Here is a 12188-nt window from a genome sequence, read left to right as displayed (position 1 = left end):
AAATCAGTCCGAGTCCTCTAATCAGTCTGACTCCTCTAATCAGTCTGACTCCTCTCATCAGTCCGTCCTCTAATCAGTCTGAGTCCTCTAATCAGTCCGAGTACTCTAATCAGTCTTAGTCTCTAATCAGTCTGAGTACTCTAATTAGACTGAGTACTCTAATCAGTCTGAGTCCATTAATCAGTCTGAGTCCATTAATCAGTCTGAGTCCTCTAATCAGTCTGAGTCCTCTAATCAGTCCGAGTACTCTAATCAGTCTTAGTCTCTAATCAGTCTGAGTACTCTAATTAGACTGAGTACTCTAATCAGTCTGAATCCATTAATCAGTCTGATTCCTCTAATCAGTCTGAGTCCTCGAATCAGTCCGAGTCCTCTAATCAGTCTGATTCTCTAATCAGTCTGAGTACTCTAATTAGTCTGAGAACTCTAATCAGTCTGAGTCGACCAATCAGTCTGTATCCATGAATCAGTCTGAGTCTCTAATCAGTCTGAGTCCTCTAATCAGTCTGAACCTACTAATCAGTCTGACTCCTCTAATCAGTCTGAGTCCTCTAATCACTCTGACTCCTCTAATCAGTCCGAGTCCTCTAATCAGTCTGAGTCCACGAATCCGTCTGAGTCCTCTAATCAGGCTGAGTCTCTAATCAGTCTGAGTCCACTAATCACTCTGAGTCCTCTAATCAGTCTGAGTCCTCTAATCAGGCTGAGTCTCTAATCAGTCTGAGTCCACTAATCAGTCTGATTCCTCTAATCAGTCCGTACTCTAATCAGTCTGAACCTACTAATCAGTCTGAGTCCTCTAATCAGTCTGAGTCCACTAATCAGTCTGATTCCTCTAATCAGTCCGTACTCTAATCAGTCTGAACCTACTAATCAGTCTGAGTCCTCTAATCAGTCTGAGTCCTCTAATCAGGCTGAGTCTCTAATCAGTCTGAGTCCACTAATCAGTCTGATTCCTCTAATCAGTCCGTACTCTAATCAGTCTGAACCTACTAATCAGTCTGAGTCCTCTAATCAGTCTGAGTCCTCTAATCAGGCTGAGTCTCTAATCAGTCTGAGTCCACTAATCAGTCTGATTCCTCTAATCAGTCCGTACTCTAATCAGTCTGAACCTACTAATCAGTCTGAGTCCTCTAATCAGTCTGAGTCCTCTGATCAGTCTGAGTCCTCTAATCAGTCCGAGTCCATTAATCAGTCTGAGTCCTCAAACCTGTCTGAATCCTCTAATCAGTCTAAGTCCTCTAATCAGTCCGAGTCCTCTAATCAGTCTGAGTCTATAATCAGTCTGAGTACTCTAATTAGTCTGAGTACTCTAATCAGTCTGAGTCCACTAATCAGTCTGTGTCCATTAATCAGTCTGAGTCCACTAATCAGTCTGAGTCCATTTATCAGTCTGAGTCCTCTAATCAGTCTGAGTCCTCTAATCAGTCCGAGTCCTCTAATCAGTCTGAGTCTCTAATCAGTCTGAGTCCATTAATCAGTCTGAGTCCATTAATCAGTCTGAGTCCTCTAATCAGTCTGAGTCCTCTAATCAGTCCGAGTACTCTAATCAGTCTTAGTCTCTAATCAGTCTGAGTACTCTAATTAGACTGAGTACTCTAATCAGTCTGAATCCATTAATCAGTCTGATTCCTCTAATCAGTCTGAGTCCTCGAATCAGTCCGAGTCCTCTAATCAGTCTGATTCTCTAATCAGTCTGAGTACTCTAATTAGTCTGAGAACTCTAATCAGTCTGAGTCGACCAATCAGTCTGTATCCATGAATCAGTCTGAGTCTCTAATCAGTCTGAGTCCTCTAATCAGTCTGAGTCCACGAATCAGTCTGACTCCTCTAATCAGTCTGAGTCCTCTAATCACTCTGACTCCTCTAATCAGTCCGAGTCCTCTAATCAGTCTGAGTCCACGAATCCGTCTGAGTCCTCTAATCAGGCTGAGTCTCTAATCAGTCTGAGTCCACTAATCACTCTGAGTCCTCTAATCAGTCTGAGTCCTCTAATCAGGCTGAGTCTCTAATCAGTCTGAGTCCACTAATCAGTCTGATTCCTCTAATCAGTCCGTACTCTAATCAGTCTGAACCTACTAATCAGTCTGAGTCCTCTAATCAGTCTGAGTCCTCTAATCAGGCTGAGTCTCTAATCAGTCTGAGTCCACTAATCACTCTGAGTCCTCTAATCAGGCTGAGTCTCTAATCAGTCTGAGTCCACTAATCAGTCTGATTCCTCTAATCAGTCCGTACTCTAATCAGTCTGAACCTACTAATCAGTCTGAGTCCTCTAATCAGTCTGAGTCCTCTAATCAGGCTGAGTCTCTAATCAGTCTGAGTCCACTAATCAGTCTGATTCCTCTAATCAGTCCGTACTCTAATCAGTCTGAACCTACTAATCAGTCTGAGTCCTCTAATCAGTCTGAGTCCTCTGATCAGTCTGAGTCCTCTAATCAGTCCGAGTCCATTAATCAGTCTGAGTCCTCAAACCTGTCTGAATCCTCTAATCAGTCTAAGTCCTCTAATCAGTCCGAGTCCTCTAATCAGTCTGAGTCTATAATCAGTCTGAGTACTCTAATTAGTCTGAGTACTCTAATCAGTCTGAGTCCACTAATCAGTCTGTGTCCATTAATCAGTCTGAGTCCACTAATCAGTCTGAGTCCATTAATCAGTCTGAGTCCTCTAATCAGTCTGAGTCCTCTAATCAGTCCGAGTCCTCTAATCAGTCTGAGTCTCTAATCAGTCTGAGTCCACTAATCAGACTGAGTTCTCTAATCAGTCCGAGTCCTCTAATCAGTCTGACTCCTCTAATCAGTCCGAGTCCTCTAATCAGTCTGAGTCCACGAATCAGCCTGAGTCCACTAATCAGTCTGACTCCTCTAATCAGTCTGAGTCCTCTAATCAGTCTGACTCCTCTAATCAGTCCGAGTCCTCTAATCAGTCTGAGTCCACTAATCAGTCTGACTCCTCTAATCAGTCTGAGTCCTCTAATCAGTCCGAGTCCTCTAATCAGTCTGAGTCCACTAATCAGTCTGAGTCCACTAATCAGTCTGACTCCTCTAATCAGTCTGACTCCTCTAATCAGTCTGAGTACTCTAATTAGACTGAGTACTCTAATCAGTCTGAGTCCATTAATCAGTCTGATTTCTCTAATCAGTCTGAGTCCTCTAATCAGTCCGAGTCCTCTAATGTCTGAGTCTCTAATCAGTCTGAGTCCTCTAATCAGTCTGAGTCCTCTAATCAGTCTGAGTCCTCTAATCACTCTGACTCCTCTAATCAGTCCGAGTCCTCTAATCAGTCTGAGTCCACGAATCAGTCTGAGTCCTCTAATCAGTCTGAGTCCACGAATCAGTCTGAGTCCACGAATCAGTCTGAGTCCTCTAATCAGGCTGAGTCTCTAATCAGTCTGAGTCCACTAATCACTCTGAGTCCTCTAATCAGTCTGAGGCCTCTAATCAGTCTGAGTCCTCTAATCAGTCTGAATCCTCTAATCAGTCCGGGTCCTCTAATCAGTCTGAGTCCACGAATTAGTCTGAATCCACGAATCAGTCTGGGTCCACGAATCAGTCTGAGTCCTCTAATCAGTCTGAGTCCTCCAGTCAGTCTGACTCCTCTAATCAGTCTGTCCTCTAATCAGTCTGACTCCTCAAATCAGTTCGAGTCCTCTAATCCGTCTGTGTACTCTAATTAGTCTGACCCATTAATCAGTCTGAGTCCTCTAATCAGTCTGAGTCCTCTAATCAGTCTGACTCCTCTAATCAGTCTGAGTCCACTAATCAGTCTGAGTCCTCGAATCAGTTCGAGTCCTCTAATCCGTCTGTGTGCTCTAATCAGTCTGAGTCCATTAATCAGTCTGTCCTCTAATCAGTCCGAGTACTCGAATCACTTAATCTCCAATCAGTCTCAGTCCACTAATGTCTGAGACACAAATCAGTCTGAGTACTCTAATTAGACTGAGTACTCTAATCAGTCTGAGTCCTCTAATCAGTCTGAGTCTCTAATCAGTCTGAGTCGTCAAATCAGTCTGTCCTCTAATCAGTCCGAGTCCTCTACTCAGTCTGAGTCTCTAATCAGCCTGAGTCCTCTAATCAGCCTGAGTCCTCTAATCAGTCTGAGTCTCTAATCAGTCTGAGTACTCTAATTAGTCTGAGTACTCTAATCAGTCTGAGTCCACCAATCAGTCTGTATGCATTAATCAGTCTGAGTCTCTAATCAGTCTGAGTCCTCGAATCAGTCTGAGTCTCTAATCAGTCTGAGTGTACTAATCACTCTGAGTCCTCGAATCAGTCTCAGTCCTCTAATCAGTCTGAGTCCTCTAATCAGTCTGAGTCCACGAATCAGTCTGACTCCTCTAATCAGTCTGAGTCCTCTAATCAGTCTGACTCCTCTAATCAGTCCGAGTCCTCTAATCTGTCTGAGTCCACGAATCAGTCTGAGTCCACGAATCAGTCTGAGTCCTCTAATCAGTCTGAGTCCTCTAATCAGTCTGACTCCTCTAATCAGTCCGAGTCCTCTAATCAGTCTGAGTCCACGAATCAGTCTGAGTCCTCTAATCAGTCTGAGTCCTCTAATCAGTCTGACTCCTCTAATCAGTCTGTCCTCTAATCAGTCTGACTCCTCTAATCAGTTCGAGTCCTCTAACCCGTCTGTGTACTCTAATTAGTCTGAGTACTCTAATCAGTCTGAGTCCTCTAATCAGTCTGAGTCCTCTAATCAGTCCGAGACACTAATCAGTCTGAGTCCACCAATCAGTCTGAGTCCTCTAATCAGTCTGAGTCCTCTAATCAGTCTGAGGCACTAATCAGTCTGAGTCCACCAATCAGTCTGAGTCCTCTAATCAGTCTGAACCACTAATCAGTCTGACTCCTCTAATCAATCTGACTCCTCTAATCAGTCTGAGCCCGCTAATCAATCAGTTCTCTAATCAGTCTGACTCCTCAAATCAGTCTGACTCCTCTAATCAGTCTGAGTCCTCTCATCAGTCTGTCCACTAATCAGTCTGAGTCCTCTAATCAGTCTGAGTGCTCTAATCAGTCTGACTCCTCAAATCAGTCTGACTCCTCTAATCAGTCTGAGTCCTCTCATCAGTCTGTCCACTAATCAGTCTGAGTCCTCTAATCAGTCTGAGTGCTCTAATCAGTCTGAGTCCACTAATCAGTCTGATCCTCTAATCAGTCCGAGTCCTCTAACCATTCCGAGTCCTTCAATCAGTCCGAGTCCTCCAATCAGTCCGAGTCCTCTAATCAGTCCGAGTCCTCTAATCAGTCCGTACTCTAATCAGTCCGTACTCTAATCAGTCTGAACCTACTAATCAGTCTGAGTCCTCTAATAAGTCTGAGTCCTCTAATCAGTCCGAGTCCATTAATCAGTCTGAGTCCTCAAACCTGTCTGAATCCTCTAATCAGTCTAAGTCCTCTAATCAGTCCGAGTCCTCTAATCAGTCTGAGTCTATAATCAGTCTGAGTACTCTAATTAGTCTGAGTACTCTAATCAGTCTGAGTCCACTAATCAGTCTGTGTCCATTAATCAGTCTGAGTCCACTAATCAGTCTGAGTCCATTAATCAGTCTGAGTCCTCTAATCAGTCTGAGTCCTCTAATCAGTCCGAGTCCTCTAATCAGTCTGAGTCTCTAATCAGTCTGAGTCCACTAATCAGACTGAGTTCTCTAATCAGTCCGAGTCCTCTAATCAGTCTGACTCCTCTAATCAGTCCGAGTCCTCTAATCAGTCTGAGTCCACGAATCAGCCTGAGTCCACTAATCAGTCTGACTCCTCTAATCAGTCTGAGTCCTCTAATCAGTCTGACTCCTCTAATCAGTCCGAGTCCTCTAATCAGTCTGAGTCCACTAATCAGTCTGACTCCTCTAATCAGTCTGAGTCCTCTAATCAGTCCGAGTCCTCTAATCAGTCTGAGTCCACTAATCAGTCTGAGTCCACTAATCAGTCTGACTCCTCTAATCAGTCTGACTCCTCTAATCAGTCTGAGTACTCTAATTAGACTGAGTACTCTAATCAGTCTGAGTCCATTAATCAGTCTGATTTCTCTAATCAGTCTGAGTCCTCTAATCAGTCTGAGTCCTCTAATGTCTGAGTCTCTAATCAGTCTGAGTCCTCTAATCAGTCTGAGTCCTCTAATCAGTCTGAGTCCTCTAATCACTCTGACTCCTCTAATCAGTCCGAGTCCTCTAATCAGTCTGAGTCCACGAATCAGTCTGAGTCCTCTAATCAGTCTGAGTCCACGAATCAGTCTGAGTCCACGAATCAGTCTGAGTCCTCTAATCAGGCTGAGTCTCTAATCAGTCTGAGTCCACTAATCACTCTGAGTCCTCTAATCAGTCTGAGGCCTCTAATCAGTCTGAGTCCTCTAATCAGTCTGAATCCTCTAATCAGTCCGGGTCCTCTAATCAGTCTGAGTCCACGAATTAGTCTGAATCCACGAATCAGTCTGGGTCCACGAATCAGTCTGAGTCCTCTAATCAGTCTGAGTCCTCCAGTCAGTCTGACTCCTCTAATCAGTCTGTCCTCTAATCAGTCTGACTCCTCAAATCAGTTCGAGTCCTCTAATCCGTCTGTGTACTCTAATTAGTCTGACCCATTAATCAGTCTGAGTCCTCTAATCAGTCTGAGTCCTCTAATCAGTCTGACTCCTCTAATCAGTCTGAGTCCACTAATCAGTCTGAGTCCTCGAATCAGTTCGAGTCCTCTAATCCGTCTGTGTGCTCTAATCAGTCTGAGTCCATTAATCAGTCTGTCCTCTAATCAGTCCGAGTACTCGAATCACTTAATCTCCAATCAGTCTCAGTCCACTAATGTCTGAGACACAAATCAGTCTGAGTACTCTAATTAGACTGAGTACTCTAATCAGTCTGAGTCCTCTAATCAGTCTGAGTCTCTAATCAGTCTGAGTCGTCAAATCAGTCTGTCCTCTAATCAGTCCGAGTCCTCTACTCAGTCTGAGTCTCTAATCAGCCTGAGTCCTCTAATCAGCCTGAGTCCTCTAATCAGTCTGAGTCTCTAATCAGTCTGAGTACTCTAATTAGTCTGAGTACTCTAATCAGTCTGAGTCCACCAATCAGTCTGTATGCATTAATCAGTCTGAGTCTCTAATCAGTCTGAGTCCTCGAATCAGTCTGAGTCTCTAATCAGTCTGAGTGTACTAATCACTCTGAGTCCTCGAATCAGTCTCAGTCCTCTAATCAGTCTGAGTCCTCTAATCAGTCTGAGTCCACGAATCAGTCTGACTCCTCTAATCAGTCTGAGTCCTCTAATCAGTCTGACTCCTCTAATCAGTCCGAGTCCTCTAATCTGTCTGAGTCCACGAATCAGTCTGAGTCCACGAATCAGTCTGAGTCCTCTAATCAGTCTGAGTCCTCTAATCAGTCTGACTCCTCTAATCAGTCCGAGTCCTCTAATCAGTCTGAGTCCACGAATCAGTCTGAGTCCTCTAATCAGTCTGAGTCCTCTAATCAGTCTGACTCCTCTAATCAGTCTGTCCTCTAATCAGTCTGACTCCTCTAATCAGTTCGAGTCCTCTAACCCGTCTGTGTACTCTAATTAGTCTGAGTACTCTAATCAGTCTGAGTCCTCTAATCAGTCTGAGTCCTCTAATCAGTCCGAGACACTAATCAGTCTGAGTCCACCAATCAGTCTGAGTCCTCTAATCAGTCTGAGTCCTCTAATCAGTCTGAGGCACTAATCAGTCTGAGTCCACCAATCAGTCTGAGTCCTCTAATCAGTCTGAACCACTAATCAGTCTGACTCCTCTAATCAATCTGACTCCTCTAATCAGTCTGAGCCCGCTAATCAATCAGTTCTCTAATCAGTCTGACTCCTCAAATCAGTCTGACTCCTCTAATCAGTCTGAGTCCTCTCATCAGTCTGTCCACTAATCAGTCTGAGTCCTCTAATCAGTCTGAGTGCTCTAATCAGTCTGACTCCTCAAATCAGTCTGACTCCTCTAATCAGTCTGAGTCCTCTCATCAGTCTGTCCACTAATCAGTCTGAGTCCTCTAATCAGTCTGAGTGCTCTAATCAGTCTGAGTCCACTAATCAGTCTGATCCTCTAATCAGTCCGAGTCCTCTAACCATTCCGAGTCCTTCAATCAGTCCGAGTCCTCCAATCAGTCCGAGTCCTCTAATCAGTCCGAGTCCTCTAATCAGTCCGTACTCTAATCAGTCCGTACTCTAATCAGTCTGAACCTACTAATCAGTCTGAGTCCTCTAATAAGTCTGAGTCCTCTAATCAGTCCGAGTCCTCTGATCAGTCTGAGTCCTCTAATCAGTCCGAGTCTCTAATCAGTCTGAGTCTCTAATCAGTCTGAGTACTCTAATTAGTCTGAGTACTCTAATCAGTCTGAGTCCACTAATCAGTCTGTGTCCATTAATCAGTCTGAGTCTCTAATCAGTCTGAGTCCTCTAATCAGTCTGAGTCCATTAATCAGTCTGAGTCCACTAATCAGACTGAGTTCTCTAATCAGTCCGAGTCCTCTAATCAGTCTGAGTCTCTAATCAGTCTGAGTCCTCTAATCAGTCTGCGTCCTCTAATCAGTCCGAGTCCTCTAATCAGTCTGAGTCTCTAATCAGTCTGAGTCCACTAATCAGTCTGAGTTCTCTAATCAGTCCGAGTCCTCTAATCAGTCTCAGTCTCTAATCAGTCTGACTCCACTAATCAGTCTGAGCCGCTAATCAGTCTGAGTCCACTAATCAGTCTGAGTCCTCTAATCAGTCTGAGTCCTCTAATCAGTCTGTCCACTAATCAGTTTGAGTGCTCTAATCAGTCTGAGTCCACTAATCAGTCTGAGCCTCTAATCAGTCCGAGTCCTCTAATCAGTCTGAGTCCTCTAATCAGTTTGAGTTCTCTAATCAGTCCGAGTCCTCTAATCAGTCTCAGTCTCTAATCAGTCTGACTCCACTAATCAGTCTGAGCCGCTAATCAGTCTGAGTCCACTAATCAGTCTGAGTCCTCTAATCAGTCTGAGTCCTCTAATCAGTCTGAGTCCTCTAATCAGTCTGTCCTCTAATCAGTCCGAGTCCTCTAATCAGTCTGAGTCCACGAATCCGTCTGAGTCCTCTAATCAGGCTGAGTCTCTAATCAGTCTGAGTCCACTAATCACTCTGAGTCCTCTAATCAGTCTGAGTCCTCTAATCAGGCTGAGTCTCTAATCAGTCTGAGTCCACTAATCAGTCTGATTCCTCTAATCAGTCCGTACTCTAATCAGTCTGAACCTACTAATCAGTCTGAGTCCTCTAATCAGTCTGAGTCCTCTAATCATTCTGAGTCCACTAATCAGTCTGACTCCTCTAATCAATCTGACTCCTCTAATCAGTCTGAGCCCGCTAATCAATCAGTTCTCTAATCAGTCTGACTCCTCAAATCAGTCTGACTCCTCTAATCAGTCTGAGTCCTCTCATCAGTCTGTCCACTAATCAGTCTGAGTCCTCTAATCAGTCTGAGTGCTCTAATCAGTCTGAGTCCACTAATCAGTCTGATCCTCTAATCAGTCCGAGTCCTCTAACCATTCTGAGTCCTTCAATCAGTCCGAGTCCTCCATTCAGTCCGAGTCCTCTAATCAGTCCGAGTCCTCTAATCAGTCCGTACTCTAATCAGTCCGTACTCTAATCAGTCTGAACCTACTAATCAGTCTGAGTCCTCTAATAAGTCTGAGTCCTCTAATCAGTCCGAGTCCTCTGATCAGTCTGAGTCCTCTAATCAGTCCGAGTCTCTTATCAGTCTGAGTACTCTAATCAGTCTGAGTCCACGAATCAGTCTGTGTCCATTAATCAGTCTGAGTCCTCTAATCAGTCTGAGTCCTCTAATCAGTCTGAGTCCTCTAATCATTCTGAGTCCTCTAATCAGTCCGAGTCCTCTAATCAGTCTGAGTCTATAATCAGTCTGAGTACTCTAATTAGTCTGAGTACTCTAATCAGTCTGAGTCCACTAATCAGTCTGTGTCCATTAATCAGTCTGAGTCCACTAATCAGTCTGAGTCAATTAATCAATCTGAGTCCTCTAATCAGTCTGAGTCCTCTAATCAGTCCGAGTCCTCTAATCAGTCTGAGTCTCTAATCAGTCTGAGTCCACTAATCAGACTGAGTTCTCTAATCAGTCCGAGTCCTCTAATCAGTCTGACTCCTCTAATCAGTCCGAGTCCTCTAATCAGTCTGAGTCCACGAATCAGCCTGAGTCCACTAATCAGTCTGACTCCTCTAATCAGTCTGAGTCCTCTAATCAGTCTGACTCCTCTAATCAGTCCGAGTCCTCTAATCAGTCTGAGTCCACTAATCAGTCTGACTCCTCTAATCAGTCTGAGTCCTCTAATCAGTCCGAGTCCTCTAATGTCTGAGTCTCTAATCAGTCTGAGTACTCTAATTAGACTGAGTACTCTAATCAGTCTGAGTCCATTAATCAGTCTGATTTCTCTAATCAGTCTGAGTCCTCTAATCAGTCCGAGTCCTCTAATGTCTGAGTCTCTAATCAGTCTGTCTCTAATCAGTCTGAGTCCTCTAATCAGTCTGAGTCTCTAATCAGTCTGAGTGTACTAATCACTCTGAGTCCTCGAATCAGTCTCAGTCCTCTAATCAGTCTGAGTCCTCTAATCAGTCTGAGTCCACGAATCAGTCTGACTCCTCTAATCAGTCTGAGTCCTCTAATCAGTCTGACTCCTCTAATCAGTCCGAGTCCTCTAATCTGTCTGAGTCCACGAATCAGTCTGAGTCCACGAATCAGTCTGAGTCCTCTAATCAGTCTGAGTCCTCTAATCAGTCTGACTCCTCTAATCAGTCCGAGTCCTCTAATCAGTCTGAGTCCACGAATCAGTCTGAGTCCTCTAATCAGTCTGAGTCCTCTAATCAGTCTGACTCCTCTAATCAGTCTGTCCTCTAATCAGTCTGACTCCTCTAATCAGTTCGAGTCCTCTAACCCGTCTGTGTACTCTAATTAGTCTGAGTCCTCTAATCAGTCTGAGTCCTCTAATCAGTCTGAGGCACTAATCAGTCTGAGTCCACCAATCAGTCTGAGTCCACTAATCAGTCTGACTCCTCTAATCAATCTGACTCCTCTAATCAGTCTGAGCCCGCTAATCAATCAGTTCTCTAATCAGTCTGACTCCTCAAATCAGTCTGACTCCTCTAATCAGTCTGAGTCCTCTCATCAGTCTGTCCACTAATCAGTCTGAGTCCTCTAATCAGTCTGAGTCCTCTAATCAGTCTGAGTCCACTAATCAGTCTGATCCTCTAATCAGTCCGAGTCCTCTAACCATTCCGAGTCCTTCAATCAGTCCGAGTCCTCCAATCAGTCCGAGTCCTCTAATCAGTCCGAGTCCTCTAATCAGTCCGTACTCTAATCAGTCCGTACTCTAATCAGTCTGAACCTACGAATCCGTCTGAGTCCTCTAATCAGGCTGAGTCTCTAATCAGTCTGAGTCCACTAATCACTCTGAGTCCTCTAATCAGTCTGAGTCCTCTAATCAGGCTGAGTCTCTAATCAGTCTGAGTCCACTAATCAGTCTGATTCCTCTAATCAGTCCGTACTCTAATCAGTCTGAACCTACTAATCAGTCTGAGTCCTCTAATCAGTCTGAGTCCTCTAATCATTCTGAGTCCACTAATCAGTCTGACTCCTCTAATCAATCTGACTCCTCTAATCAGTCTGAGCCCGCTAATCAATCAGTTCTCTAATCAGTCTGACTCCTCAAATCAGTCTGACTCCTCTAATCAGTCTGAGTCCTCTCATCAGTCTGTCCACTAATCAGTCTGAGTCCTCTAATCAGTCTGAGTGCTCTAATCAGTCTGAGTCCACTAATCAGTCTGATCCTCTAATCAGTCCGAGTCCTCTAACCATTCTGAGTCCTTCAATCAGTCCGAGTCCTCCATTCAGTCCGAGTCCTCTAATCAGTCCGAGTCCTCTAATCAGTCCGTACTCTAATCAGTCCGTACTCTAATCAGTCTGAACCTACTAATCAGTCTGAGTCCTCTAATAAGTCTGAGTCCTCTAATCAGTCCGAGTCCTCTGATCAGTCTGAGTCCTCTAATCAGTCCGAGTCTCTTATCAGTCTGAGTACTCTAATCAGTCTGAGTCCACGAATCAGTCTGTGTCCATTAATCAGTCTGAGTCCTCTAATCAGTCTGAGTCCTCTAATCAGTCTGAGTCCTCTAATCATTCTGAGTCCTCTAATCAGTCCGAGTCTATAATCAGTCTGAGTACTCTAA

The sequence above is a fragment of the Somniosus microcephalus genome, chromosome 11, assembly GCF_052327205.1.
Source record: "Somniosus microcephalus isolate GS21.2 chromosome 11, FLI_Smic_1.0, whole genome shotgun sequence".
Taxonomy (NCBI): Eukaryota; Metazoa; Chordata; class Chondrichthyes; order Squaliformes; family Somniosidae; genus Somniosus; species Somniosus microcephalus.
The sequence above is the reverse complement of the archived record's forward strand: the minus strand, read 5'-3'. Positions refer to the sequence as shown.